We start from the raw sequence: 23,399 nt of genomic DNA, 5'->3' as shown, positions 1-23,399 counted from the left end.
CCAGCCGCAGTTTATAGGGTTCCCCACATTCTTCTCCAAAATGGGCTCCATGATTTCTTTTTAAATTGCCAATTTGATACATGAAAAATTATATATATTTACATTTTTTATTTCTTTGATTACTAAGGACATTATACTTAAAAAAACTCCAAATATTTGGGTTTTGTGTTTGTAAATTATCTGAACATGTCCTTTGACTATTATTTTTTCTATTGGGGTACTCATCTTTTTCTCATTATTTTTTTTAAACTTTCAATTAGATTAAAACTTCAATTTTTAAAAAAATTATTTATTTATTTTTATCTTTGGCTGTGTTGGGTCTTCGTTTCTGTGCGAGGGCTTTCTCTAGTTGAGGCGAGCGGGGGCCACTCTTCATTGCGGTGTGTGGGCCTCTCCCTGTCGTGACCTCTCTCGTTGTGGAGCACAGGCTCCAGACGTGCAGGCTCAGTAATTGTGTCTTACGGGCCCAGTTGCTCTGCGGCATGTGGGATCTTCCCAGACCAGGGCTTGAACCCATGGTCCCCTGCATTGGCAAGCAGATTCTCAACCACTGTACCACCAGGGAAGCCCTAAAACTTCAATTTAAAAAATAAAATAAAATAAAACAAAATAAAACAATTCTTCCCCCCAAAACAGAGATTAGTAAAAATAAAGATGTCATTATCCCACTCAAAAAAAAAAAAAAGGACAGCCAGATATCTACTGTTACAAAAATGAAATTAGATGGAAAACTTTAACAAACTGTTGAAGCTATTTTCTTAAAAGAGACTTCTTCCACACCTAGAGATCTTGAATAGCCTCCTGGTCAGTCATCCAGAAGAAATTCTTCATATAATTGATGAACTTGGCTTCCACTTTGGGAAGAGAACCACCCTTTTCTATAATTGCTTGCATTCTTGCTTTAATGTCTTCTATAGAACTAGCTCCTTTTGGTGTTTTAGGAGTTTTTCTATGTTTTTTGGATTCTTGACCTTTTAATCTTGATGTTGATGTTTTTGAGTCTTTGTCATTCTGGTTTGGTTTTTGCATTTTTGGCTGGAGTATCTCATGTGGATTCCTTTACTGAGATTTTTCTTCAGCTTCCTCATTTTCTTCATCATCACCATCATCCTGTTCACAGCAAGTTTGACTTTTTTCTGTGGAAGCTTGCCACCACTTCCAAGGGCAGATCACTTTCCAGATATACTTAGGAGTTTCAGCTCCTCTTCGTATTCTGACTCTGCATCTTCCCTCACACCAACCAAGTGCTATCCACTAATATGCATGGGCCCTGAACCACCCTTCAACTCTAAGCCACAGTTGGTGTTATTTCAAATCCCCCAAGGGAAACCATTGGGTATACAGATATTTTCAAATTTGCCAGTGTTCCTAGAACAGGACTGCCTGTGTAATTCATTACTACTGTTTCAATGATGTGCAGTTCATCCTTTGTATCAGCCCTTAAACTGACTCTTCTTAAAGATAACTGGAGCTTATCTTCCATTATTATCTATTTTAAAATAACAAGTTTTGTCAGCCCTTGGTTTACAACTGAAAAGATAGTTCTGGGGCCGCAGGGGCTCATGTTCGTGTCCATCAGATTGTCCATGGGATGGTGACTAGTACTTGGGTAAGAGAGAAAGTGGATGGAGACTACTCTTCTAGGGAACAGCTGTGCAGGAGGGAATCACATTAGGGTTTTTACTGATTTCTTTTTTTTCAGAAGTGGTGGCTGAGCACATATGCATTTATTCATCCATTTATCAAATACTGATGGAACATTATTATGGGTTATATTGTGTTCCCCAAAGAGATGTTCAGGAACCCCTGGTACCTGTGAATGTGACCAATTTAGAAATAAGGTCTTTGCAGGCACAATCAAGTTAAGATGAGGTCATTAGGATGAGCCATAGTCCACTATGAGCAGTGCCCCTATAAGAAGAGGAAAATTAGGGCATGCATACAGACACAGAGGGAATATGGTCTACTGAAGACAGAGGCAGAGACTGGAGTTCTGCTCCCACAAGCCACAGAATGGCAGTGGCTACCAGAAAGTAGAAGAGGAATGGAAGGGTCATCTCCTAGAGGTTTCAGAAGGTACCTGGTCCTGTCAACACCTTGATTTTTTGTTTGTTTTTTTTTAAATTAAATTAATTTATTTATTTTTATACAGCAGGTTCTTATTAGTTATCTATTTTATATGTATTAGTGTATATATGTCAGTCCCAATCTCCCAGTGCATCCCCCCCAACCCCCCCCACCCCAGGTTCTTACTGACTTTTTAATTACTTTGTGTACATTAAGTACACTCACTCTTTATCTGTTTTCTTTGTTGTCATCATTTTTTTCTCTGTTTGTTTTAGGCTTTCAACTTTGTTGATGTACTTTTCTATGTTAGTAGTTTTTGTTGCTGTTACTTTTTTTTCATTTATTTGTTTGATTGCTTTTAGATTATAGACAGCTAAATCTATTACCGTTATGATTTCTGTTATTAGTATCATACTTAGAAAGGCTACCCCCATCCTTAGATTATACAATACTTCTCTACATTTTCTTCTAATCCTTTGTCATTTCACTTTAAATCTGAAAAGTCTTATTTCAGGAAACAACTTCAGAATATTACAATCTAATTTAAGTTTGTATACAGCCATTAGGATGGTTATTGACCAACACTGTTATATTTTTACTGTGAATGCATTTGTGTGCATTAGGTCTATACCTGCTAAATGCTGTTATCCACACCTGGGCCTGGGGCCCCACTGTGAACATCACCTTTTCATTGCTTGAAAGTCAGGATAGGCCTTGGGATCCACATATACTAAGTAAGAGGGCCATCACTGCAATGTTGGTTGGCAAACTCAAATCCCTTTATTTTGGCTTCTCAAACACTTAAAATTATGGTCATGTCGTGTTTTCCTTGAGATCTGTAAGAATAGCTGTTATATTTCAGTCATTGGTCAGAGTCCATGGGTTGTGAGACAAGCTTTCCTGGAGGATGGTGAAGAGGAGGGAGTGGCCGGCCCTCTCAGGATTCCACGATTCAGCGTCCACACGAAGGCGCTCCTAGCTGGGTGGATTGCAGTGCTGCAGGCACCTCTGAACACAAACAGCATCATTCCATGCAGCCCAGTTCTGAATGCCTCCAGCTGCAGAATGGATTGTTTCCTACTTTAGAATTAAACTTTGTCTTTTCCTTCTTTTTCTTTTGCAGAACTTCAGATGTGAGAACACATGTCAGTTGTTGGATCAGAGGACTCTTCCTACAGCACAAAAATGCATGCACTATATACCAGATTTGCAAACATACAAAAGATGGCACATCTCGTTATTTCTGTTTTTGAGGTTCCTAAGCTCAAGTCTAGTAAAATGCTGGTTGCCAGTAGACAGGGGCGTTTTGCAGGTAGGTGACCCAGGCGAGGTGAAATAAGTGGGAAGAGAGAGGCATGAGGAATTCCACAGATTTGGGAAATGCTTCCATTAATATTTTGTATTTGTGTTTTAAATTTTGGGAGTGACTCACAGGCACTGAGGAAAACTAACTGATTAAATTAACCTTGCCAGTAATGAGGTTGCCTGGCCTCTGTGGTAGCAGACACTCAGCTCATGGGCTGGTATTTAATTGGCTGCTTGGCGGCTGGTGAAAACAATGTGGGTTGAGTCCCACTTTAACAAGTGTTACAGTACATCAACCTTGTCATATTATATCCAGACATTATTAAAATTAGGAAGTGATACACCGAATTGTTTGTTTTCCTTATTCACACAAAACAGATGTTCAGGACTCACTTTACTTAGATACAGTAAATTAGGGGCAGATGGGGTGAGTGAAGTAAATACTTTGTTCTAGAAGGATAAATGTTGTAGCCATTGTCCTGCTCTGGCTGTATTTGAAAACAACAAGTGATATTTTTAATACAATTTGATATTCTTCAAATGCCTAGTTGGAGGTCAGGGGTTATAAAATCAGCTTCTTGAGTAGTGAGAAAGTGCTGTGGACAGAATCGTGTCCCCCCCCCCCAAATTCATGTGTTGAAGTCCTAACCCCTATGTGATTGTATTTGGAAATAGGGCTTTTAGCAGGTAATCAATGTTAAATGAGGTTGGATCCTTATCTGATAGAATTAGTGGCGTTACAAGAAGAGGGAAGATCTCTCTCTCTCTTTCTCTCTCCCCCTCTCTCCACATGCACACACAGAGGCAAGACCATAGGAGAAAACAACCAACTGCAACTCAAGGAGAGAGCTCTCACCAGACACCAATTCTGTTGGCACCTTGATCTTGGAATTCTAGACTCCAGAACTGTGAGCAAATAATTTTCTGTTGTTTAAGCCACCTGGTCTATGATATTTTGTTATGACAGCACAAGCAGACAGAAAGAAAGGAGATATTGCTCCTAAGGAGACCTGTGGAAGCTAGACTGAAAGCAATGAGTGCTTCTTTGTGAATGACCCTTAACAACCGTACTCGGCGAACCTAGTATGATCCAGTGGGGAGAGGACCTGGCTAGAAATATGAGGCTGGGTTTACCTCTCAGCATTGCATCTTTCTGGGTCTCAGATTTCCTCACCTGTAGGAGAGGTCATTGGGTTAACTTTTCTTTAGGTCCATTCTAGCATGTTGAAAAGTCCAAGGGGTGTTGTATTTTAATTATTGGAATATTCCGGTAGGCCTCAGATGATTTAGTTTTCTCTCATGAATGGATCCTTGAAGTTTTTTCAAGTGACGGATACTAGCCAATGGGAAGATATTGTTTCACTCCTCATCCTCAAAACTCAAAGTTCATTTTGGGATGGGAAATGGCAAGATTGGGAAAGATCCTCCCACCTCCACACCTCTGAATTAGGATTCTTCTCAATGAATACAGATGATCAAATAGTGAAATTTTTGGATATCAACCTCTGTGACTTGTTTCAGCTGGGTAATCAAAACACAACTCTATCTGTATCTCTACCATCCCTTTAAAATTTTTTCAGTGGGGGTCTCCAATAATTAAAACCGTTACCATCCTTTCTTCAGAATGAGAAATTGAACACTTTGCAAAACTAGTTAATGCCAATAAAATTTCAACAAACTGAAAATGCTCTAATACATCACACACACAAATTTACACAAATCACTTATCACATAGTTTTTTTTTTTTTTTAAGCACCTTGTGGGCAAACGTGGACACTTTGAACAATATCCATGAGTTACCAGGTTGTTGTTGGTGAGGATTTGGGGCTAGTTCCAGGTGCACTGGGAGCTGTCTTACATGGGTTGTATGTCACAACTGCAGAGGCCACATGCTCCACGGAGATTGGGGGCCTCAAACACAGATTTGCACCCAAGATGTCCTGACCTCCTACCCAAAGGTCAGTACATCTCTCCCAGCCACACTTAGCTTTATGTGAAAGCTCCTGGAGGTCATATGATAAGCAGCTGGTGCCTGTGAGTAGAACCTGTAATTTACTTCTGAGGGTAGTCTGAGGTCTTCTTGTTTCCCAAGACACCATTGAATGGGGTCAGGGGAAGACAGTTCCATGAGGGGCTTAAGAGAATGTCATATGAAAGAGAGGCAAGCCAACAGAGAAGGTATGGAGTTTCAGAAAAGCTGACTAGTGCTCAAGGTGTGGCCCTTGAGAGAATTACCTTCTTTCATCAGGGGTGAAAAAGCACATAACCTCTGTGGTGTCTAAATATGGTAAGGAGAGTTTGGGGAATGAGAAGTCCAAATAAATGAGCTAATGTGGATATAAGCCTTGCAATGCATAAATGGAGTTCACATACATGACCTCATTGATTCTTGGCACAATTCTGCATGGGGTTCCATCTTTATTTACCAACTGGGTTCCATGTTCTGGTTGCCATGGGAAAAATGTGATTCAGAGAGACTAAATTACCATCTGTGTCACAAAACTCATATGCGGCAGATTGGAGGCTTAAATCCATGGCTTCTGACCCCCAAAATTTGGCTCTTGGAAGGAATAGAATAAAATGGTGTTCAGCTGGTTTGGGTAGAGGTGGAGGGAAATGTTACATGTTATTCACCCTGTTTGCTCTCCGCTCCATCCTGATTACCTTTTGTCACTAGACAAAGATCCTTTTCCAGATTCTAGGCTGAAAGATGTCCCCACCTCACAAGCATCTATTTATTCTCTCACTCCCACAAAACACAGTCTGTCTCCACTGCTGATTCCTTTGGTTGAATCACATGATTTAGATGTGAATGTGGGAACAGATAAATCCTTGTGACCCAATGACTGAGAGAACCATTAAGAAAGGAAGAGCACCTTCCCCTTGAGGAAAGACTTGACCTTTTCAAACTGAGACCCTCTAGATCAAGACATGTTTTCTGCTGGTTCTTTTCCTTCTTTTCAATTTTATCCATTTACCATTTTTCTAAGTCATATGATGAGGGGGGTGTGAACTGTGAGGGCAAGTTCCCATGCAGCCTCTTTGTCAGTTGGTGGCTTGATTCAGTGATCCACAACCCATGTTTGGGTAGTGCCTGTTAGGGATGTCTCAGATGGAAGGTTATTTGGAATAAAGGACTCACACACCTTCTCTCTCCAATTTGATGATATTCCCAACACAGGCTGTAAGTCTGGATTAAGTTCTAGTCAGGGCCACCATCTCATAGCTTGGCCTCAGCAGTTCAGACTGTGTGCCCACTCCACACCACTGCCTAACCCAGTCCACCCAGGCCTCAGAGGAAGCAGATCCTGAAATAAATACCATGAGTGAGATGGTAAAGATTGGTGATTCGTCAAATATTTATGGCCCAGTAAAGCTCAATATATTTTTGATATTATCTCAATCATATTATTATATAGTTCCACTTTGTTTAGATAATATAATGTTACTCATCAATTATTTAGGGCCTGGCTGATTGAATGGGCTATTTGCCTTTCTTCCATTCAATCCTTGTTCAACAAATATTTATTAAGAACCTACTACGTGCTGGGCATAGTGTCAGGCATGGAGAATGCTATGTGAAGACAAAACAAAAAATCAGAGAACCTGCTCTCAAGGACTTACCATTAAAGAACTAATCCCACTAAGGATGCATAATTACAACTAGAGATTCTGAAAAAGGGAAGCTTGTTGTGTGGCAGTGTTCAAACAAAGGATCTTGTACTCCTGAGCTGAGTCATGGAAGAGTTCTCTGAGGTTGAGAAGTCAGGACTGTGTTCTGAATGAAGAGGAACTTGCCAGGAGTCAAGTAGCAAAGGGTAGAGGCGAAAAAGAACTTTCTGGCCAGAGGAAAGTCTGTGCAAAGACCTCATAGAGGAGGGAGTAGGGTGCTTTCTTACAAATGAAGGTCTGGGAAGCTGAAACTCAGAGGAAAGCTAGCACAAGCTGAGGCTGGAGAGAAGAGCTGGGGTAAATCCCAAATGGCTTTTTAGGCCATATTAAATATTTGGATCATGATCACAGGACATATGGAAAGCCACTGAAGGCTTTCAAGCAGGGGTGTGTGTGTATGTGTGTGTGTGAAAGAATGATTGGATTTGTATTTTGAAAAGGAAAGTGAGTACAGTGAGGACCTAACATTGAAAGGAGACAAGCAAGGAGGCTGTCATAGGCACTCTGATGAGGGACAGTGGTATCTGGAAAGATGGTGATTGTGGTTAGACATTTAGGCAGTGATGGGTTGGATATGGACATGAAGGAGGGAACGGTGTCAGGAATAACTCCTAGATTTCTGGCCTATGTGTTCAGGAGGATGGAAGTGTTATTTACTGTGATAAAGATACTGGAAAAGGGGCCAGGTGAGAGGGGGTTGCATGAGTTCAGTCCCTGTCTTTATATTAGTGATCAGCTACAAAGAGCAGAAGGACTCACTGGAATGGCTGAATCAGTTAGGGGTGTGTGTGATTTGCAGGACAGGGAGTCCACGGCTATACAATCTAGGACTTATAAAGCAGCTCAACAATTCAGGGATAGTAGAGTTCTTTTTAGCTTTCTGGTCTACCTACTGTGGTGTGTAGCCCTTTACCCTTTTGCTTATCTCCTTATGGTTCAAGATGACTGCTGTGATCCTCCCCTTGTACCTGCTTTACAAGTATAAAATTGGATGAAGGGCCAAGAGGTGAAGGGCTGTATCCTAGTAAAAATTTTCCCTTTTATTTGGGAAGGGACCTCTACCCAGGAACTTTTCCTACATCATATTGGCCTGAACTAAGTTTCATGGCCACCCCTAGCTAAATGGAGTATTTTAGTTTTCTAGCCTCTATGGGTAGAGGAAGACCAAGGAGAGGGACATGTGAATAGCTTTTAGGACTTGCGTATGTGGTGTGGAGTTTGGGTGCTTTATGTCATCCAGGTAGAGATTTCAAGAAGAGAGGAGGTATATTGTCCCAGAGCTATTCTTCCTCCTCCTCTTTTTCCTCCTAAAGGGCAGTAGGTGATTTGGTGACAGTTTTAAAATATGGCAGTTAAGGCATGTATCCCATCTCCTCAAAATAAAAGGAAAGCAGAAAAGCTCTGCAAGAAATTTGATCAGCCAAAAGGATGACTCCTTAATATTAACTACTATTATTGGAAGTAGGTGGCTAAAACGACCTTAAAATATGGACCCAATAATTCTGTGTGGGTCATGTTTGAAAATGACATCTTGCGTCAACCCAGCCAGTCTCTTTGATGGTGCATGAATCTGTAGCATTAGCTTTTAATAACCTGGTCACTCTGGGCCACATTATAAACTTTAATGCACCTTTTATAATGACAGTAATAACCTTCCTGCTTCATGGGCCGAATATCATTCTTCCGCATACATTTTTTCCTTGAAAGGAGATGATGAGAGCAAGGGTAATGTCATTTCATAGGGGATTGTCACTGAGGAGGTGACAACTGAGCAGAGTCCTGAAGGAAGTGAGGGAAGATGCCATGAGGACCTGTAGGGAAAGGAATTCAGGCAGAGGTAGAAGCAGGCCCAAGGGCCCAAGCTGGGTTAAGGAGTTTGTTACTGCATAATGAGGGTCTGTAGGGGAGTATCCCAGGAGGGAAATGGAATATTAACGTCAGTCTCTTTCATTTTAAAAGTTTTAAGTGAACTATGAAAATGATACACAGAAAAAGTATAATATGGGACTTTCTATTTCCACTGCTATTTTGAACACTGTTACTTGCAAACCATCTTTCCTCGTTGAACTGGTTTCTAGAATTGCACCCGTATCAGTCAGGATAAACTGGGTGTACGTAACAGAAATCTTGACAAATATTTATCTTACATAAATGAAGTCTGGAGGTAGGAAGTTCTAGGGTTAGTTTAGCAATGCAACAACCTTTCTCTCATGGGGATAAGATGACTACAATAACTCCAGGCATTCCCCCAGTGGTGCCTGTTTCCTTCCCAAATAGGAAAGAAGGTGAAGGCCAAAAAAGAAGCTCTTTACCTTTCCAGCTGTCTGTGTATCCATGAGGAAAAGAGCTCCTCAGCACATTTCTGCTTATGCCTCATGGGCACTCAGTCAACTGCTCTCCCTTAACGATAATCAGCAAATGGGAATGGAGCAATCATGCTTGACTTGCACTGAGCTTGGCTCATCCTCAGGGGCCAAGGGAGGGGTTGAGCTACTCTGAGCTTGTTGTGGCCAAGCCAAGTTGATTTATATTGACTATGGAGGGAGGAACAATTGCTGTAGTGTAGGTAACCCACAGTGTCTGTCACACCAGCATGTCCATGAATCCTTTCAAGTTCAGTCACAGAAGAGTTGACTATTTTCCTCTCTTTATTCTGTCTGAATGTGGACCCTCACTGATGCATTTTCTGACCAATCTAGAGGGTGGACTCACCTTGTCCTAATTTGGGTTAATCTCCAGAAGCTGACCTGAAGGAAAGATTCAAGTGCAAAGAACTTCTTTGGGAGATGCAGGGAACACTGACAAGGATGTGGAAAGTGATAAAGGGATGGGAAGGCAGTCAAATAAGGGTGAATTTGTACATAGTTGTCAAGGTGAGCAATTGGAGCTCAATCTTGGGGAAACTGGGAAATAGAAAGTACATGCCTCGGAATGATTCCACTTGAGAGATGAAGGAGCTGAGGAATTTATCCTCCAACTCCCACTGGTCATTGGTTGAAGGCTGCTCCTGAGATGTGCTGATTAGTCTTCTATGGCTCTGGAAAAAGCTCTCAAGTCCAGAAATGCAGATAATTGCTGGTGGAGGTCATCCAAAACACAAAGAGACGGTAGGGTCTAAGGCAGCGGTCCTCAACCTTTTTTTTTTTTTTTTTTTCCCTCAACCTTTTTGACACCAGGGACTGGTTTTGTGGAAGACAGTTTTTCCACAGACGGGGCAGAGGATGGTTCAGGCGGTAATGTGAGCGATGGGGAGCGATGCCCACCACTCACCTCCTTCTGTTCGGCCTGGTTCTTAACAGGCTGCGGACCAGTACTGGTCCTCGGCCCTGGAGTTGGGGACCCTTGGTCTAAGGGACATGGGAGGGGCTCTCACAGCACTTGCTACACACCCTACCTCTAACGGTCATGAGCCTCTTCCTTGATATGCACTAAAATGCTTTGGTGGAATGCTTCTCACTTATGTCTGTAACTTTATCAGCGTTCACCAGAAATTGTAGGCTCCTCAAAATAAGGGTGGACCAGACTTGTGTAATTTTATCGACACAGCATCCTGCACAGTACTGTGTATAAGTAACTACTCTCTTACATATATTTTGTTGGTGTCACGTTGAGGATTAGAATGACTTCGTATACATCACAACATTTGGGCCAGTAGTTATCATCATGACTAGTTTATATGTTGATACAACTTTTCCAGTCAGGCAAATAAGTCAAGTGATGAAGTCCTTAAGGAGCATAACTTATGTAACATGGGGTGAACCTACACCACACCAAGGAAATGGAGACCGGATGGATCCATATTAATTTGATTATGGTAGTCAGCCCAGTGAAAAAATTCAGTACTCCAAACTCCAGAACCATAATCGCATTTTACACCTAGAGCTTTCCTTGTGTCTCCTTTGGATTCAAACAAAAAGAACCATAACAATTTTTAAAGTCTACATGGAGCATAAGCTGTTTTTATAAATGTGGAATAATTCATTGAGGATGTAAGTAATGTTGAAGAGGCATCCCAAAGAAATCTTGCTTTTGATGTAATCTAGTCAAATGGATTTTTTTTTTCTTCCCGCTCTCCCCCACCTTCCCTAGTTCATTTTTGCCCAAGTGAGTTTCCATATGTTTCATCTAAATGAGTCACATTCAGAGAAATCATTCAAATTATCTGTGGGCACAGATACTCTTCTTTCATTTGTGGCTTGAAGGTGGGTGGTTATAAGGAGTGGAAATGATGGTGGGCTTTTCTCCAAACCCCAAATCTTTGGCTTGCTGTGATTCTCTGAGCTCTCTGCATCTCCAACTTTATTCTATACCAGAGGGAAATAGCCAAGGTAAATTGCAAAGATTATTCAATTTCAGTCCACTTTAAGTGCCCTCATAGGGAGACTGCACTCATGACTTCTCAGGGGATAGGCGATGCATCTTGCCACGAATAAAGTGCTGGCTGAGAGGTTTTAAATCACATTTGTAGCTTGGGAGACTAATATTAGAGGCAGTCCTCTTCCTAAAAAGTAATGCCATCTGTGTCCTGACTGTACAGAGCACAAAGAGGTGGGGTGGGGGAGACCAGAGCTAACTTGTTTAAAGAATGATAGAACGATTCAAAGTGTGTCTTTCAAGGGACATAAACGCCTTACCCAGGTTAATAAAGACTGTCATTGCATTTCACACTTTTAGCCTCAGGGATGCAATTGTTCTCTGGGTCTCCCTAAGTCACCTTATATTAGTCAACCTGAAATATACATAAATCTGAATACAAATGAAGCAATGCATTTGATCTATGCTTGAAAAAGAAATCTCTGTTGACTGTATTTATTTAATATTTTGTTTGATTTTCACCCTTCTCATCAAAGGTCATCTTCATGAGTGACCATATATAGAGCACTCACATCTGAATGGCCTAGGTACGGAATTATTCTTGACTTTTCCCCCCATTTGGTTGATATTTTCCAATGAATGGGTACATCGAATGTTTTGTAGATTTCATTGCTATTTGGGTTCCATAATCTCTATGGTCTCTTGGAAAAGACTCGGTTCAATCCCACACACCCTTGCTGAGTGCAGACTGTGCCTGACACTGGGGTAGTAAGCCAGCCAGCCCGTCTGGAATCCTGCACAGCTGCCAACCTCTCATGTAGACCACCCACAGCCTATTCTCACAGATACTTGGCTCTGTCCCAGGAAAGACAGAGAGGAGCAGGGAAGGAAGGGAGGAAAGAAAGAAAGTAGGAAGGAATCAGGGCTCTAAAAATTTCAGATTGTTCCAAGCAGAGATCATCATGTGTGTGATAGGAATGCAGTTGAGCTGGAGGCAAGCATCTTGTCTTTCTCTTTTGCATCTGTGAACATTACTCTGTTGGACACATTCCACATTGTGGGCAGTGTGATACACCCGGACTCCTTCAACGTCAGCTCTTTAAATGTTTCTGAAATCGGTGAATCTGAAATCCTTCCATGCAGTTGAGGTGGCTCATGTCCAACCCTGGCTGTTCCCTTTCTGCTTCAACAGCCAACCTTGGCTTGGGTGGAAATCTGTGTTGCTCTCCCTTCCTTTTCACTCACTCCCCTTGCTGGCTGAGCAGAATTCCTGCAGCAACCATCCAGCTAGCCCTGTTAGATTGACTTATTTCAAGGGCCAAGGTGTGTGGAGCTGATTGTAACCTGCACAAACAACAGAGTTTGGAAATAAGCTGGGGTTAATGTGTCTCTTAGATTGTCCTTATTAATTTTTTAATGTATTTATTATTTAGGCTCTACCTATTTCTAAAGCACCTTTGAGATGACCAACAATAAAAGAAGGAAAAGTAAATAGACTCATATAACAAGGATAAAAATGAAAACTTATATATAAAATGATAAACCTAGGCTAAAAATAGTTACTATTATTATAATACTAATTTTAGTAATGGGTTCCTAGGCAATCAAAAATTTAAAATGTAGTGAGGGACTAAACTTTACTTACCTGATGATAAAAAGGATACATACTAATTCACCAGGAGGTGAGTTTTCTCCTTAGATCACTAACTCTTAATTGAAATTTATTACATGGATCCTTGAACACGGGAAAGGACTAACAACATTTTTAATGGTGATATTTTTCAAGTTGCAGAAATATTCTTAATGTGTCTGTCTCTCATAGAGTGAAGAAAATGGATTGGTCCGTATAGGAGAATGAGGATCCTTTTTAGTTTTTCAGTTTTACTTCATCTGAGCTGTCCATGCCAGAAACGTGGACATGAGCTTTTTTGGTAGGAAGCATGACAGTTGGCCCACTCTGTCTTGTGCCAACGTGGTTTACATTCCAGGCTCTTAAAGAGTTCACCACATGCTTTCCCTGCAAGGGTATCTTGCCATGCTTACATAGTTACTTGGTTACACAGTAAAGCCTTCATTAGGAATTCTTTTTTATTTCCTAAAGAAAATTCTCCTTTATATTTTCCTTTTTAAATTTTTTTCTCTTTATTGAGATATAATTGACGTATAACATTGTATGAGTTTAAGGTGTAGAACATGATGATTTGATATACCTATATATTGGGAAATGATTACCACAATAAGGTTAGTTAACACCTCCATCACCCCACATAATTACCTTTTTTTTTTTTTTTTTGGTGGTGAAAACATTTAAGATCTACTCTTTTAGCAACTTTCAAGTATATAAGACAGTATTGTTAACTATAGTCACCAGTTAGCTTTTAACTGGATGTTTGTACTCTTTGGCTTACATCCTCCCATATTCCTTACCCCCCAGCCCTTGACAATCACCACTTTACTCATGTTTCCATGAGTTTGGCATCTTTAGATTCCACCCGTAAATGAAATCATACAGTATTTGTCTTTCTCTGTCTGACTTATTTCACTCAGCATAATGCCCTCAAGTCCATCCAAATGGACAGCATCCAATGTTGTCACAAATGGCAAGATTTCCTTCTTTTTTGTGGCTGAATATTAATCTTTTGAACATGCATGCCACATTGATGAACACTTAGGTTGCTTCCATGTCTTGACTATTGTGAATAACACTGCAATAAACATGGGAGTGGGGGTATTTCTCTGAGGTAGTGATTTCAATTAGAGATTCTTGAAATTGCCTCCTTTGGCTCACCCTCAGAGGTCGCTGGAGTAAGAATTGGTGGCCCCTTTAGTGTTTAGGTCTGTTCCTAAAAGTTTCTGATTATTTTCAGGGAAAACTCCAGGCCTGCTTAACGTCTTTTGCATCCTGCTAAGGGCACGGTACTCTGTTACCTGAGGGGTCACCTCTGATGTGTGCCAATACTGTGTTGGTGCTCCAGCCTCTCGGGAGATGACAACCAAGCTTTTGGACTGATCCTCAGAATTAGGTATCACTTCATTTCGGCAGTCAGTGCCACAACTAATTTTGGTTATCTTTAGTATTTGACACAAATGTCCTTCATCATGAATAGCGTATTTAACTTCTAAATTTCTGCCTAGTGCATTGACATCACAAATGAGTAATACTGCATGTCCCAACTTCAAAGGGTGACAAATAGTTTGATGAAAGCAGCAAATCAAGTCTGGCTCAGAGCCATTTATGCAGCAGACATAGATCCCAGATGTCAAATGTCAAATATCATTTAAGAACAGCAGAACACTAAAGGGGCAGAACATTTTACCAGGGTAGGTGATACTGAGCCAGTCAGCAGAGAACACAAGAAGGAAATGATATCAGGGACAAAAACACATGAAAAACGTTTAATAACCCTCAGAACATATGGAAATTAATGATATTCAGAGCTTGCAGAATACCAAGATTTTTCAGCTTAAAATAATCTTCCTGCCGATGCGCAGTTACTGGAGGGCTCCCAAAACGCCACCGAGAAAATTAGATGCAAGCAAAAGAAAGCAAATCTTTGAGATTCAGGGAAGGGTTAGAAATAAAGCAGAATTATTTTTGACTAGTTGAAGAGACAGTGATACGGAGACAGCACCAGATTGAGACTTGGGTCCATGCCTGTTTTCTCCTTGCCCATTCTAATTGGTCTTGGACAAGATTCTTGTCCTTAATTTCTTTATTTGTAAGGTGGAGTTTTGTTTTATTAACATTTAAGGTCCTTTACGTCTTTAAAACTGTATAATCTATGCATATGACAAAGACCCAGTAGCCAGAATAACTTCTATCTGTACTAAATCTGTACTGAAGTAGATAAAGTTTCCCCCCGACCACCCAGTGCTTGGAAATCTGATAAAATTTGTAGCAGAAGGAAGGGCTGCTCCACTTCCAAGCTCAGCTACCACTATATCATGCTGCCCCAGGAATAGAGCATGGTGTGGGGAAAAGACGGGTGAAGAAAACGGAGCGCTAGTCCAACGGAAGCGTGTATGTAACCACATTATCCATTCATTCTCAGCTATTGCTGCTTGAAATGGGGATTAAATTGAGTAAAAGGGTCTGTGCAACCCTAAATCCCAGGAGTGAGGTTTCTCCAATGACAGAGTTCTCCAGCTTAAAAAAAAAAGATGTCCCCAAGGGCTGGGTGAATGCCCTCAGTGGAGACATATCTGAATCTCTTACACTCATTTAGTATAATTGAATCAGAGCTTCAAAATCCTTGAACTCTGTCTTCCATTTAACCCCAGCACCTTATTGGCAAGCAGGATACCTTCTAGAGAGTGGACCAAACCAGAAAGCTTTTAACTGACTCTGGATTCAAGAGTGACAGACTTTCAAAGAGCTCTGAGGCCTGCAAAAATCACAAGAGTGTGGGGAGGTCAACAGCGGATTTTTGAATTATTAACACATGTTTAACAATTAAAGAAAGACATATCGCTAGGCTATCAAGGCAATTAATTATTTAGTTGTACAAGGTAAAGAGTGGAAAAAAAGATTAAGTACAGTGAATATGACTCTTAGGCTGTGAAGGCAGATATGCATGAAATGCCTGTCAAAAACTTTACTTATTTGAAATCAAATCACATCTGATTCCACACCTCCATTCCACAGGACTGGTGCAAAGTTTAATCTCAGGTGAGATTATTAGCATTCTTTTCCCACCTATTTCCAGAGTCATGCCTAAGTCCTTACTGAGAAAAGGTAGGTCTTATATAGAGCTGTTGATCAGAGTCCAACACTACATAGTGGGTCTGGCTTCCAGGGGCTTTGCACGAATTCTGAGATATGCTTGGGGACAGGACAGATCTTGTTCAAGGCTTGGACTTCTTAGGTGTACCCCTCCCTTCCACCATCTCTCAAGGGAAGTGAGAGAGCCAGCTGTGAGTGGATACACAGCAGCCCTTCAGTCAACTCAGGGCCATCTCTTTTCTTCTCTGCTGCACTTTTTTTCCTGCAGAAGCATTAAGTTCTCTCCAGTTCCCTTTGGAATACCTGCATATCTGCCACCTTCCCCTCTGAACTGCTTACCTCAATCTCCTCAAAAAGGCTTTCATAAGAGGATGAAAGAGAGGCTGTCTTCCAGAAGCTTTTTTTTTTTTTTTTTTTTTGCCTAGCAATACAAATTTCTCTAGATTCAGGAAGCACAAAAACCCAGCTACCTGCATGGAATTGGAAGTGGGAGATGGATGTGAAGGAAAAGACGTTATAAGGACAAGCCCAAATTAGTGCATCAACAAGTCATCCCATACCCTTCCACTCCTCCCACTCCCATAAATCTTTGTGTTCTTTTAGCTCAGGGGCTCTTTCCTAAGTAACTCTCCCACACAAAGCTTCAGGGGTGTGATACTTCCTCAGACTTTTCAAGGGTCAGGTATGTGGGACTAGGTTCAAGGCAGCAGTTTTGCCTTTTGACATGAGGAGGCAGCTCTGTGTAACAATTAAGAGCAGATGTATTGATAGGGTATCAGGACGACCAGTGATTCATAAGTACAACGGCATGAGAAGAAGGAAGACTACAGTTCCAATGTCCCTGATGAGGATGACTCTTCATAAAAGAGTTTGTAACTAGCACTGAGGATGAATTGATGTAGAACATTGCAGCGCCATGGCAGCCATCTGGGAAGTGACCGAGGACTCCCTGGCTGATTGTGTAACTGAGAGGCTTGAGGTTATGACAATTAAGTACAAGATAAACTGCCTACCTGAATCCCTAAGCTAGGAATGACCTCCTCTCTTTTTACTCCTCTAATGAAATTCCCTCTGACTTTAAGGGTTTTTTTTTTAAATTTAATTTGAGCCGTTAGTAAAATAGCAATTAAATAATTCTTACATTTGTTTATATAAGGTTTGTCCTCCTTGCTAGCTCCATGAGCACAAGGACCAGTATTTGACTTGTTCTTCTGTGTATTTCCAGCACTTAGCACAGTGCTTGGGGCACAGTAGATGCTCAATAAATAGTTTGGTTGAATGAATGAATGATCAAGGTAAAGGGCATTTGTATTCTAAAGATGTCCGTAGCCATTTCGCCCAGAGAGCAATCTCTTTCTTCCTTTGAGTGCCCAGAGCACTAATTACTTGCGTGACTGAGTTGTCACAGAACATAAAAAGCCTTGTATCACACATTTGCCCAGCACAAGTACCTGCAAGCCCCCAATGGCACTTTGTAAGGTTGTAGAGGGCAGAGTCGATGACTCACAATGTTCTGATTCTCTCTGGCAGTAGCACTGAGCTTTGAGCTCAGTGGGAACCTGATATATAGTATTTACAGATAATTGTTCTGTTTAGAAGTAAATATTTGGCACTCAGCCTTTTCTTGCAAACGGTGCTGTTCATATAATCAAAATCGTTTTGCTGGAAATTAGTTGTAGATCCTTCTGCTACAAAACAATATATGCATTTCTGGAAAAAAATGCATTTTGTGTATTAAACATAAGAGGGTTTATGCAGAAATTAGGATTGGGAGTAGGCAGTTCAAAACCTTTGCAACTCTGTAACCACAGGCCTCATGAAAACAAGAACTGCTACCTTGAGGGAGAATTTAGCAGGGGTGGTGGTAGCTGGAGAAGGCCTCATCGATACTAAAATGCATGTAACCAGTAGGGCACAGATGGCTGGTCTGGGGGTACTGAGACCATGCATTTGGAAGTGAGCCCTGAGTGCACCTGTCACCAGCAGAGGGCGCTGTGGGGCTTGGGTGGTGGGAGGGGAGCCCTCACTGCAGGCACGCGTCTTAAGTTTACTTAAAATTGAGCTGAAAGGGCTCTGCTTATGCAGCAGCCAAACTTCAGGCTCTTTCCTTTGGTGCTAGAGGTTCTTTCTGTTCTGTCTCCCATTCCCAAGAAAACTCACCTGTGAACCGACAAAACTGACTCATTATATAGACATCATTCCCTTATTTAACAACCATGTGTGAGCTACTTGTTGTTCAGGATAGACTGTACTTGTGTTTGATTTCCATCTGCTTCTGATGTTCTAGAATGTAGTTCTACTCAGAACTATGGGTTTAAATGTTTTACTTTCACACCCTTTCCTAAAAATAATGATGACAATAACAACCACAACCATACCTTTCCACACCTGCAGCCTTTGGGATAAGCCGTTTATGGCCCAGAGTGTGGTCTGTCTTGGTGAATGCTCCCTGTGAGTTTTTTTTTTTTTTTTTTTTACATCTTTATTGGAGTATAATTGCTTTACAATGGTGTGTTAGTTTCTGCTTTACAACAAAGTGAATCAGTTATACATATACATATGTTCCCATATCTCTTCCCTCTTGCATATCCCTCCCTCCCACCCTCCCTATCCCACCCCTCTAGGTGGTCACAAAGCATCGAGCTGATCTCCCTGTGCTATGTGGCTGCTTCCCACCAGCTATCTATTCTACGTTTGGTAGTGTATATATGTCCATGCCACTCTCTCACTTTGTCCCAGCTTACCCTTCCCTCACCCCATATCCTCAAGTCCATTCTCTAGTAGGTCTGTGTCTTTATTCCCGTCTTACCCCTAGGTTCTTCATGACATTTTTTTTTTCTTAAATTCCATATATATTTGTTAGCATATGGTATTTGTCTTTCTCTTTCTGACTTACTTCACTCTGTATGACAGACTCTAGGTCCATCCACCTCACTACAAATAACTCAATTTCGTTTCTTTTTATGGCTTAGTAATATTCCATTGTATATATGTGCTACATCTTCTTTATCCATTTATCCAATGATGGAAACTTAGGTTGCTTCCATCTCCTGGCTATTGTAAATAGAGCTGCAATGAACATTTTGGTACATGACTCTTTTTGAATTATGGTTTTCTCAGGGTATATGCCCAGTAGTGGGATTGCTGGGTCATATGGTAGTTCTATTTGTAGTTTTTTAAGGAACCTCCATGCTGTTCTCCATAGTGGCTGTACCAATTCACATTCCCACCAACAGTGCAAGAGTGTTCCCTTTTCTCCACACCCTCTCCAGCATTTGTTGTTTCTAGATTTTTTGATGATGGCCATTCTGACCAGTGTGAGATGATATCTCATTGTAGTTTTGATTTGCATTTCTCTAATGATTAGTGATGTTGAGCATCCTTTCATGTGTTTGTTGGCAATCTGTATATCTTCTTTGGAGAAATGTCTATTTAGGTCTTCTGCCCATTTTTGGATTGGGTTGTTTGTTTTTTCGTTATTGAGCTACATGAACTGCTTGTAAACTTTGGAGATTAATCCTTTGTCAGTTGCTTCATTTGCAAATATTTTCTTCCATTCTGAGGGTTGTCTTTTGGTCTTGTTTATGGTTTCCTTTGCTGTGCAAAAGCTTTGAAGTTTCATTAGGTCCCATTTGCTTATTTTTGTTTTTATTTCCATTTCTTTAGGAGGTGGGTCAAAAACGATCTTGCTGTGATTTATGTCATAGAGTGTTCTGCCCATGTTTTCCTCTAAGAGTTTGATAGTTTCTGGCCTTACATTTAAGTCTTTAATCCATTTTGAGCTTATTTTTGTGTTTGGTGTTAGGGAGTGTTCTAATCTCATACTTTTACATGTACCTGTCCAGTTTTCCGTGTGAGTTTTTGAAGAATGTGTGTTCTGCTGCTGTTGGACAAAGTAGTCTATAGATGTCAATTATACCCAATTGATTGATGGAGGTGTTGAATTTGACTGTGTCCTTACAGATTTTCTGCCTGCTGGATCCATCCATTTCTGAGTAGGGTGTCGATATTTCCAACTATGATAGTGAATCCATCTATTTCTCCTTGCAGTTCTATCAGTTTTTCCCTCCTGTATTTTGTTGTTAGGTGCATACTCCTTAAGAATTGTGATGTCTTCTTGGAGAATTGACCCCTTTATCATGATTTAAAGCTGCTCTTTATCCCTAATAACTTTCTTTGCTCTGAAATCTGATCTGTCTGAAATAATACTCCTGCTTTCTTAAGATTACTATTGAGGACCAAGATGGTAGAGGAATAGGAGGATGTGCAGTTCACCTCGCTCCACAAATGCATCAAGAATACATATACATGTACATATCCATATTCTCACAGAACACCAGCTGAACATTAGCAGAAGACCTTGGACACTGGAAAGGACTAGACAGATCCTTGCATAACCCGGTAGGATGAAAAAAAGAAGGCAAAAAGAAGAGGAGAGGAAGAGGGATGGGATCTGTGCTCCTTGCGGGGGGAGGTGAAGAAGTTCCTGCACCTGGGGAAGCCCCCTCACTGATGGGGAAATCAGTTGGAACAGAAGGGGAGCATCTGAAGCTGTCAGAGGAGGGTGAAACAGCTGGTCTGCAGCAGATAGGACAGAGTGAGACCTACACAGACAGTCTGTGCCACAGCCCTGCATGCCCCAGACTGGGACATGTGTCCACCAATGCACACGGGGGCTGAGAGCTGGAATGTGGGGATTGGAGAGCAAACCTGAGGGGAGGACTGCTGTTGGCTGCGGGGAGACAGCTTGAGGGGATGGGAGGGAGGCAATTTGCAGCCAGGAATGCTTGTGGAGGAAACCCAGATTGCCATAGAACCAAGGTGCCACTGTTGCGTGACACACAGGAGTGGAGCCACCATTGCAGCCTCTCTCTCCAAGCGCTGGCCCCCTGCCCTGCCAGGAGCTAATAAAAGGCTGACCTTCTCACGCCTGCTGCCAGGTGTTAAGAAAAGCCCCCACCAGGGCTGATCTTCTCCTTACGGCTGCCAGGCGCTAGGGCTGGATCTGTCACACCCATGGCCACCAGCTTTCCTGCACAACTGTTGCTGCCAGGGCACCCATGACCCAGGCAGTCATGCCACCTCCATGCCCTGTCCTCACTGGGACAGACCCTAGTACTCCAGGACAGCCTGGGGAGCAGACTCCTCTGGGTGGCCCGCATGCAGAGGTGGGGCCAAAACCACAGCTGAGCCCCAGGTGCAGGATGACTAAGGAAGAGGGAAAAAAATTTTTCTGTGCAGCTGCACAAATCGCAGATTAAATCCCTGTGATCAGCTTGGTAAACCCTGCATCTAAGGAATATCTGAATGGACAATGAGTGTTCCCACAAATGACACTGGTCTAGCTCTAGCAGCTGTGGACTTTGGGGACTAGTACACGTGGGAGTTGGGCCAGGGCAGAGTCTGAGCTGTCCCCACAGTGTCCACAGAGGGACCAGAGACCTACCTAGAGATTTTGGAGGGCCTCCTGGGGAGGTGGAGGTTGCCTGTGACACATGGTTGGGGCAAGGACACTGACAGCTGAGACCTCAGGAAAATATAATTATTACTATTTTTTAATGTTTTGGTTTGCTCTGTTGCTTTTTTAAAATTATTATTTGTTTTTAAAAATTTTTTTAATACATTTAAAATTTTTTTATATTTCTATTTCTACATTACATTTTTTTGTTCTGTGTTTTTTCCTTGTTTTTTTTCTTTCCTTTGTTCTATTTTGTTTTTATCTCTTTTCCTTTGTTCTATTTGTTCTTATCTTTTTAATCTTTTTAAAATGGTTTTTGTGTGTTTGTTTTGTTTGCTTTTTCCTTCAGTTTGCAGTCTGCTTTTGTTTTGTTTTGTATTTTTTGTTTTTGTTAGTTTTGTTTATAATTGTTTGATTTCATTTGGGGTTTCTTTTGTTTGTCTGGTTGTTCTTTTGTTTTTTGTATTCTCTGTTTTTGTTTTTTGTTTTGGTATGTGTGTGTGTTTCTTTGTATTTTTTTGTTTTTGTTTGGTTTTGCTTTTACCATTTGTCTGGGGTTTTGTCTGTCTGTTCGGTTGCTTGTTTTTAATTGTTCTTATTGCTGTTTGCTTGTTTTTGTCTTTGCTATTTATCTTGGGGTTTTTTGGTCTATTCATTTTCATTTGTTTTTCTTCCTGCCCCCTTTTTCTTTCTTTTTTTTCCCCCTTTTTTTCCAGACCATGTGGCTTGTGGTGTCTTGGTTCCTAAGCCAGTTGGGCCTGAGCCTCTGGGGGAGGGCAGCACAGACTCCAGGATGCTGGAATGCCAGAGTATTCCCTGCCCCAGGGAATATTAAATGGTGAGAGCTCTCCCAGAGGTCTCCATCTCAACTCCAAGACCCAGCTCCACCCAACTGCCTGCAGACGCCAGTGCTGAATCACCCATGCCAAACAACAAGGAGGACAGGAACACAAACCCACCCATCAGCAGACAGGCTGCCTAAGTCATACTAAACCCACCCCAAAACACACCACCTGATGTGGCCCTACCCATCAGAGTAACAAGATCCAGCTTTACCCACAAGAAAGCTGGAACAAGTTCCTTCCACCAGGAAGCCAACACAAGCCACTGGACCCACCTTGTCCAGTGAGGTCAGACACCAGAAGCAAGAGGAACTACGACCCTGCAACCTGCAGAAAGGAGACCTCAAATACAGTGAGTTAGACAAAATGAGAAGACAGAGAAATATGTTGCAGATGAAGGAGCAAGATAAAAACCCACAAGACCAAATAAATGAAGAGGAAATAGGCAGTCTACCTGAAAAATTATTCAGAGTAATGATAGTAAAGATGATCCAAAATCTTGGAAACAGAATGGAGAAAATACAAGAAGCGTTTAGCAAGGACCTAGAAGAAGTAAAGAACAAACAGTGATGAACAACACAGTAACTGAAATTAAAAACACATTAGAAGGAATCAATAGCAGAATAATTGAGGCAGAAGCACGGATGAGTGAGCTGGAAGATGGAATGGTGGAAATAACTGTCATAGAGCAGAATAAAGAAAAAAGAATGAAAAGAATTGAGGACAGTCTGAGAGACCTCTGGGACAACATTAAATGCACCAATATTCCAATTACAGGGGTCCCAGAAGAAGAAGAGAGAGAGAAAGGGTATGAGAAAATATTTGAAGAAATTATAGTTGAAAACTGCCCTAACATGGGCAAAGAAATAGTCAATCAACTCCAGGAAGCACACAGAGTCCCATACAGGATAAGCCCAAGGGGAAACACGCCAAGACACATATTAATCAAACTAAAAATATTAAATAAAAGAAAAAACATTAAAATCAACAAGGGAAAAGCAACAATACCATACAAGGG

General features: G+C 41.3%; 1 pseudogene across 1 annotated transcript; it reads right to left on the bottom strand.

Moving 5' to 3' along the window:
• Positions 1-780: 780 nt before the first annotated feature.
• On the bottom strand, positions 781-13,818 carry LOC309824174 (nucleophosmin-like; annotated as a pseudogene). The gene is made up of 2 exons: positions 13,786-13,818; positions 781-1,598 (listed from the first exon to the last, which is right to left on the bottom strand). The product of its transcript is annotated as a nucleophosmin-like (transcript).
• Positions 13,819-23,399: the final 9,581 nt, after the last annotated feature.

The sequence above is a fragment of the Grampus griseus genome (genome assembly GCF_964374135.1).
Source record: "Grampus griseus genome assembly, chromosome: 6".
Taxonomy (NCBI): Eukaryota; Metazoa; Chordata; class Mammalia; order Artiodactyla; family Delphinidae; genus Grampus; species Grampus griseus.
Note: the sequence above shows the minus strand (reverse complement) of the source record. Positions and strands in the feature narration are given on the sequence as shown.